We start from the raw sequence: 8,370 nt of genomic DNA, 5'->3' as shown, positions 1-8,370 counted from the left end.
GCAGCCATGAGAAACATTAGTGCTTAGTTTTAATCATCACTTACTATCTAGCATGGGATGTAAAGTATTAAAGTAGTAACTCTCTGGAAGTCCACAGAGAAATCTAAGAGACATAGCATATTCATTTTATAAAGTCTCCTAAGTAATGTTTTTCCTTTTTCTTTTTTAATAGCATAAAGACTTTACTCACTATAAAGACTATCTCACCCTGCTGATATATTTAATCAAAGCACTACTAAAATTAACATCTGATTTTTTTTTTTTTTTGCATCTGCAACAAAGAATGAATGTGGCAACTTCACAAAAGTCCTCAATAGCCTTTTACTTCTTTTATATTTAAAAATGCAATGCAGTACTTTGATAAATCAGAATGCTCTCTTGAAGGACCTTCTGAATTCATAATTAATCCATGATGGTTTTGAGTTCTCATGAGCACTAATTTGCTTTTGCAGAGTACTTAATAACTAGCAAGATGTTTTAACTTGTTTTAACTTGTTGTCATTTGACCTCTAAATAAACCAATATAAACCTTTATGCAATAATACAACGTATCACCCCAACTTGAACTCCTGTGTGCAGGAATTCCAGTGCTGCAAAATCATCCTGGGCTCACTGACTGCTAGATTAAGCAGTTCAAGAGAATAAGTATTCAAATTCTAACTGCACACAACTTAAGTCTTACTCAAAAACAAATCATATTTTAAGTGGTTCTCTATTGCTACAGGTTTCTCTTTTTAGATGTAAAGCTCAATTATAGAGAAAAACATTTTACATCTCAATTACACATGCTTATGGTTTCATGATGTGAACGATACAGTATCAGATATTATTTTTAAATTTTCCAAGGACAGACTCCCAGCTCAGAAGGAGAATTCAACATTAAAAGAGAAACATTTTAGAGAAAAAAACAGAGAACATTTTAGAGAAAAAAAAAAAGCTAGATTGTGCCAAAGAGTGTAAATGGAAGGACCAAGGTAATTTTATGTCTGTCAGCCTGACAGCAATCCTGGGCAAAATAATAAAAAAGGCAACACTGGAGTTTTTAAGTAACACTAAAGAAGGCAACATGATTTATACAAGTTGGCATAGAGCAATGGAAAATAAATCTTTCAGACCACCTTGCCAGCATTTTCCCTTTGAGACTAAGAGGTGTCTTGGTAAAATAACTTCATTAATGTATTATATTTAGATTTCTCTCTGGTATTTGACACCTCCTTTTGGTAACTAAAGCAGGATGATATCAGTGTGGCATACAATGGATTAAACATTGTCTGAAGTCCCTCATGAAGAAAGTGAAAACTGTGGGCCTGCAAAGGACTTTGCATCACTGACTATTTTCATAAAAGCTCAGTTCTCTCACTCATAGCCATTGGACATACTACAATGACTCATTCATAAAATTACAGAGTTCAAAATAGACAGTCACAATAGTGTCTCACAAGTTTAAAATCTCTACTTCATATAATCTCATGTAGAATCACTGTTAAGTGAAGATCATTCTTTCAACATCTTTCCAAGGCACAAATTAATGGTTCATGTATCAAGTATCACACATTCAAATGCCATTGCTGAAGGCAGAAAAGACTATCTGTGGGCTGTGCTGTTCTCTAAAAAACAGGTAGGATTGTGCTGTTTTCTAAAAAAACCTGAAGTTTCTTCTTTAAGGTGAAGCTGTATTGGTTTGTACTCTGAGTTTAAGAAATTAAATAACCACAGTAACACTATGAATAAAGAAGGAAAATGAGAAAAAAAAATCATTGTAGATAATGCAGTAAGTCTGACAAATGTATAGGCCTTCATTTGCATTATATTAATGCATCAGTATCTCAACAGAAACCTTATGTTTCATTATAAGTAGATATATTTATCTTCTAGAAAGCACAATTCCTACATCTTGTAAGATTTTATGGAAAGTATTCAAAAACATCTTGGGAAAAAAAGGAGGTCAGTTCTTGAAGAGACCTTCTCTGTTCCTCTTTAATGTCTACATTAAACCATTTCAGCTAAGCAATCAAGTATTTGTCTCAGCCTGTGGAACTCTGGTATAATAACTGATATCCACTGCAAAAGCCAAGCACATGAGGCCACATAAGAAACTATCTGAAGTAATTTCCACACGTGTGACCCCAGGAAGGACAGGGCTCGGACAGACAGCATTTCACTCAGCTAAGCCAGGAGGAAGGAGAAGAGCAACAAGGCATCAGAGGCAAGAAGCAAAAGAATTATGAGCATTAGCACAAGTAAACCCAGCTGCAAATGACAAAGTGTGTCTGTGTGCTCTGCTAGGTTAAAGCACATTTACATTTGTGAGAAGATAATAAGAGCTTTGCTGGGAGAAGGTATTTCTCTTGCTGAATTGCCTTTGTTGAAGAGGTTTCCATCTAGAAGGCACAGACCTCCAGAGTGCTCAGCTGGGAGAGTTTTCCTTCCTAATAGCAGCCTGCTACAAAATCCTTTTGACCTTGGTAGGTTTGCAGGTTTTGTACTTTATTCATGCATGATTTATTTATAGAGTATCTATTCTGCATTATACTTTATTTACTCGGTCCCCTTTTTAAAAAAATTACTCTCTTTAAGATTCTTCTAAATTTACTGTGTTTGCCTAATTCGTTTGGGCCAGATGTCTCAGAAGTAATTTGTTCCCAGCTCTGGAAGTTAGAGTACAAACTGGATTTTTGCAGGTGCCCACAGCTAAAGGTATGGCTCATGGCTTTGCTGGAGGCTGCCTGCATCTGTGATTTGGGATTTACTATTTTAAAAGGTGCTGAAAGAGAGAGAAAGGTGTCATAGGACAATGACCTGGGATGTTCTCCTATGGTGCTTAAATTGGCCACTTTACTTACAGTGCTGAAGACACAAACTGATACATCTGTGCACATGAATGCTGAGCTAAGGTAAACTGATTTGTAAAAGATCACACACTATGTATTTATTATACATATTATACTTTTCTTAAAATAATATTCAAATACGATTTTCACCAAAATTATGACCACATATTGTCTGCAAAACTGACAAGAAATATCTTCTTCATATATAACATGTGTTGAATTCCCTTTACTCCTGAAACAGCCAGAGAATATAGTGATTTGATTTCCAAGAAGTAGCAAATGGTTGCTTTGCGATCACACTTTTTTCCTGTTCCCAAAACAGCAGTAATGCTACTTCATCTGCTACTACCTACTCTCATTTCCAAACTCATATTTTAGTGGTCACAGCAATATACTTTTGCAGAGGATGTAAAAGAAATTTCCCTGAAGGCATCTTTCACAAAAAGCTTTTTGCTGCACAAATTCAATAAAAATCTGTGAAAAAAGAAGCAACTATTGGACTTCATTTCTCCATTAATGTTACTCAGTACTGAAAAATGGAAGTAATAGAACTTCAGAAACAGGCCTAGACAGAAAGCAGTTAAATATGTGCAGGAATAATAAAATTTGACTAAACTATTCCTTAAGTTTCTGCCTCTTTCTGGTAATTTTTCACACCATAAATGCTCCTCTCTTCAAAAAATAGTTTCATATATGACAAGGAGTCAATCAGTGTGAAGAGCATTAAAAAGTGGAAGCCAAAGTAGTGCTGATCAGTCTACTATGCCTTTAATTTCAGAATTGTTGTGGCTGTATTTTTCACGTTTTCAAACACAGGAATATCCCACCAAGCAATCTCTGTCATCTGGATACATCATCAGTTGTTTCCCATTGAGAGCGCTTATGTAAATCTGGGACTTAACACAAAATTGCAGGGTTTAAATTCTCCATCAGCTGTTAATTAGTATCTATGTGAGTATCTAATAATTTTAGAGTATTTTTAAAGTAGATGTTGTCTATGTGTTTTCCATCCACTTTCTCTATTCTCTCTCACTCTAAACAAGATTCTCATTCAGTTCATGTGTATTTAACAATACTGAGTGTGAGGGAGGTAATAATCCACATTATCACATAGCCAGATCTCTACAGAAAAATGTCTCTCAGATAAAGGCACATAGATGAATGAAATTTTGTTAGCTATTAAATGGTTTCAGAGAAGTTAAATAACTATTTATTTTTCCTGCCCCTCAACTCCTCTCCAGTCATGGTTGCTCTTTGTTGGGTCACTCCTCAAACTGCATCCAGACCAGCAGCTACAGTTGGCAGCTTGGTGTGTATGTGTGTGATTTTGGCGTTTAGTTACCACGAGAAAATTATTTCTTCCATTTGGTTCTCTGGACTTTGCTTCATGCCTATAAAGAGATGCCTTTACTGAAGAAATTAAATGTTCTTGCTTAGTATAGTTCCCACTGGGTTTTATCTGGACTTGCAGCTCATGCAGAAATTTAGGATTAGCTCTGACACCAGTGAAGCCAGTTTCAGAATTGCCCATTTCCTTTTTTCCTCTTTCTGAACTGGGCTGAGAACTAGGCTTAAAATTCCAATGGACATTTGACTTGGAGCTCACCCTGCACATTAGCCTGGAATGGAAATAGAATGTGCAGAGCTGTGTGCAACAGTCATATGAATTAAACTTTTCTTAACTGCCTTAGAGAAATGTCTCAAAATGTTCCCTGAGATGTTTTTTTGCACTCAGCTGATGAAATAAAGCCTGACCTGAATAAAGCTGCTGTTTATAATCAAGGAAATTCAAAACTATTAAAGAATTGTATTTTCCAGAAGATGTAGTCTCACTTCAGTAGCAGAGTGACCGCAACCCATCACTATGAACAGTGGCATTGAGAGGTTCACTGCATGTAAGAAATAAAAGTATGAAATAATCATTTTTGGTTTTGGCTGCTCACAGAATATATTTGTATGGCCACCCATTAACACACAACAGTAAAGCACAGTTCCACAGAGAAATGAAACAGATGATTGTCAACTGGAATTTGCAAGTCAGGGTATTGCTTAAATGGCATTGTCAAAATACATTTTCACTTTTATGGCCCATGAGCACAAGAGTGACTTGAAAGCTGAACCATCACATTCTGTGGGGTTTTCAGTCAGAATACTATCAAATGGGTGTAAAAGATATAACCAGAGCTGAAGCTTTTCCATTTTCTCAAACATAAAGCACAAAGCATTTTATATTAGAGTATGGCAGCATTAGGACAATTATGTGGGTTTATTCCCTTAAAGCCGGGCTAAAAATTCCACATTGCATGTGTGAATACAACATAGCATTCCCAACTCTTTTGCACACTGCATACAGTACACAGTACAACAGTGGATATAATAGTTGTAAGAGTAGACAAGATACACAAATAATTCATTAAATGAACTTCTAAACATAAAAACTAGAGAGATTGTATTTCAGAAGACAAATAGTTGTGTGAAGATTCACCTCTAAAAGATTACAGAATTACCTTCATCTGCCTGAATCATCTGAGAAGGGTGTGTGTCTGTAAATACATGAGCTGTCACCATGTCACAAGGCTTTAAGCAGGGAAAAAATGGAAAAGGTTGGGTTTGAAAATGAAACAAATAGAATTTGTGTGAGACTGATTCTGATAAACCAGAAAAAGATCCTGAAGACAAAATTTGCCACAAAACTGTATTTAACTTCAGAACATTTGAGGTAATACTCATGTATTTAATTTCAAACTACACAGAACAAATATATAACTTGTTTCTCACATGTCAAATATATACTTGTCAGAATTAAATGTTCTGAACAATAAGGAGCCTTCTTCTGTCGTTCTGCACTGAAAGACCTCTGAACAGATGGTTACCAGGTCTTCACTGGGAAGACAGAAGAGTCCAGACTCTTCAGGAAAATAAGTATCTCAGTGGTGGTTGTCCCAGTTTCCTCCTATGCCACCAGAATAATCTGGAACCTGAGTGCCACTGGTACCCCCCATTGCTTCACAAGCACATCTCAATCTCAGATTGGTGAGGAAATGGCATGGGCTGACTTACAAGAGCTTTCCCTCACTGAAGTTTGCAATTCTGTGCTCTCTGCAGTGATGATGAGAGAGCTAATTTATGAATGGCTGGGTCACAAGAGAATTAATGTACCACAGCAATGGAGCACGATATGCAGATAGGAGAGGGAGGAAGAATGTGGAGCTCAGCAAATCCCTTCTTTCTCATATAAGCTGATACTCAGCTTAGAGGAAAACCATACTAATGATGCAGCTGATGTCTTGTTAGAAAACATCTGAACTGTGACCAATTTTTCTTGACAAGAATTTTTATTCTGTATAAAAATGAGATGCTTAGTCATATGGAAAATAAAGACTAAATCAGTGATGTAATTTCATTCAGTGATGGAATTTCAAAAAGTTGGGGTTTTTTCTTTTATTATAAAGAAAATCTTTTAACAAGTCTATTGAACCAGCCCATTAATAAGCTCTTTCCCATCAGTATCAAAAGAGAAGTGAGAGCACAGTGCCTACAGGATAAACAAGGATATAAAACATTTTCTCACTGTTTTAAAATTCATACTTTCCATGTCTCTGCATAGGGCTTTATGTGTATGTTCATGCACAAATAAGAGTGACAAGCAACAAATATCCTCAACAATTTTTAGCCTCTTGCTGTACGCGAACTAAGGGCAAATATAGAAGAAAATGTAATGTGTCAGACATCAACACACTTCTCCCTGCAAGATACATGTGAGTTCTCCATAGGGAAATCTGCAGGAAAGTAATTCTTAGAATAGAATGCAGACTTGCTGATGATTTAACACATACATTTAAGTGGGGGGAAAGGGAAATGAGCTAGTTAGGACAAATTTCAGCAGCAGTTAATCAAAGCTGGTAAGTGAGCCCTGAGACAGGGAGGCAGATGAAAGGACTGTTGTCTCCCATAGGTCTTTGCCATAGTCCCTCTGAAAATGAATTTGTAGTTTTCCCTTTGCATCCAGTGAAAAGGAGGCTGCCAGAAAAAGGTCACTGGGCAGAGGTGGCTCAGAACACAGCCACATACCTGGCTGTCTCTTTGCAGAGCAATTCTTTCCATGGCTGTCTGGCTAAGCCACATATTTGGTGTCTGTATAACCAACACAGATTTACACATTGCCATAAATACCAGATTTTCCTACTGTCAAATGTTGCCTCTGTATGCAGGATGAAAAATTGCATTACTTCTTGAGAATATTTGGTTTTCTAAAGCTTTCCACTTGACTGAACACTTTGGACTTCCCATATGCTATTTGGAAAAGTGGTACACGGGCCAAAAAGTCTAGAATTTATCACACTTACAGTTGTGCTGATATTTTTGTAAGTTTTCTTAAAGTTTACTAGACATTCAACAAATCAGTATTTTTTATACCTCAGCTCCTATCTGTGTCTAAAAGAGCAATCAGAATGAAATCAGAATAATGCTTAAGTCATACTATTCATTGCATAACTTTGGTTGTAGAGTTAAGAAAATATGTGTATCTGTCTCCTGTATGTATTCTCAACTCAGGAGTCACTGCAATCATATATGTTCTGGAGGTGCTGTTTAACTGCAGTCATACACTTCTGCCAAGGGCTCTTTATGGATTCTTCATGTCACACTGCAAAACAAAAGTCCAGAAAAGCATTCAGAAAAACCCACACCTGGATTTTATTACCATTGCCACCCAGCACAGCAGGCTCCAACCAGCAAACATTTGGACTCCCATGGCTTCTTCTAAATATTTCAAAATTATGTACAAAGATGAATGGATTAAGCTTCTAATCCTCCTTTGTAATATTAATCAAAATCACTGGATTTTACATGAAGATAAGAGATGGCACTGAGAGACAAAACAAGTTTTGTTGCTATCACAGGTCTGGGGTAAGAATGAACTTCCCAAATTTCTGACTTTCCTTCATCTGCTGTGATCTGCCCCAGAGTACAATGATGGTAAAGCATAATAAAGCAAGCAGGTTACTCGAGGGCTTTCCCATAAATTTCTTTTGCCCTTATGCTTTATGACCAGCAGAATGTTGTCAACAAAGAGCCCAGAAATGCAGAAACCTGTTTTAACTGAAGAGTGAGGCATAATCCAGAGAACGCTGTTATCACCTAGTTTGCAATTCTGATTCTCATAAGCTTCTCCTGATGATTTTTTACCTTCTTTAATCAAACCTGACTCAGAGAATAATGACATCAACCCCCACTGCTGCTGTTCTCACTCTTATTAGCACTGTCCCTCAAAAGACTATTAATGAATAACTGGTGGTAGCTGTCAGCTCAAGAAATCAAGTGTTACACACAGTTGTAGAGACAATGTGTCTGTGTGCCTTCTTTAGGTAATGAAATCCTGAAAGACCAACTGGAGTTAGAGAATGATCTGAGGAGTTTGTGCTGTTTCTTATGGAAAGCAGCTTGCAGCAGTGTTCCCCAGGGATGCACTTCTATTAACACCATTCCAGGAACCCCACAAATCATACATACTCCAGGGAGCCTGAGAAGTAGGCGCAAG

At 36.9% G+C, this 8,370-nt stretch overlaps 1 long non-coding RNA gene across 1 annotated transcript in view; it reads right to left on the bottom strand.

The window, feature by feature from the left end:
* Window positions 1–715: 715 nt before the first annotated feature.
* LOC121660812 overlaps window positions 716–8,370 on the bottom strand; it is a 58,298-nt gene continuing 50,643 nt past the window's right edge. Inside the window, exon 4 of the long non-coding RNA XR_006014786.1 lies at window positions 716–7,476. This is a non-coding gene — a long non-coding RNA (uncharacterized LOC121660812). The remainder of the gene's footprint in view (window positions 7,477–8,370) is intronic.

The sequence above is a fragment of the Corvus kubaryi genome, unplaced genomic scaffold, assembly GCF_017639235.1.
Source record: "Corvus kubaryi isolate FWS band 111438036 unplaced genomic scaffold, C.kubaryi_AGA036_p1.0 124, whole genome shotgun sequence".
Classification (NCBI taxonomy): domain Eukaryota; kingdom Metazoa; phylum Chordata; class Aves; order Passeriformes; family Corvidae; genus Corvus; species Corvus kubaryi.
The sequence above is the reverse complement of the archived record's forward strand: the minus strand, read 5'-3'. Positions and strand labels throughout refer to the sequence as shown.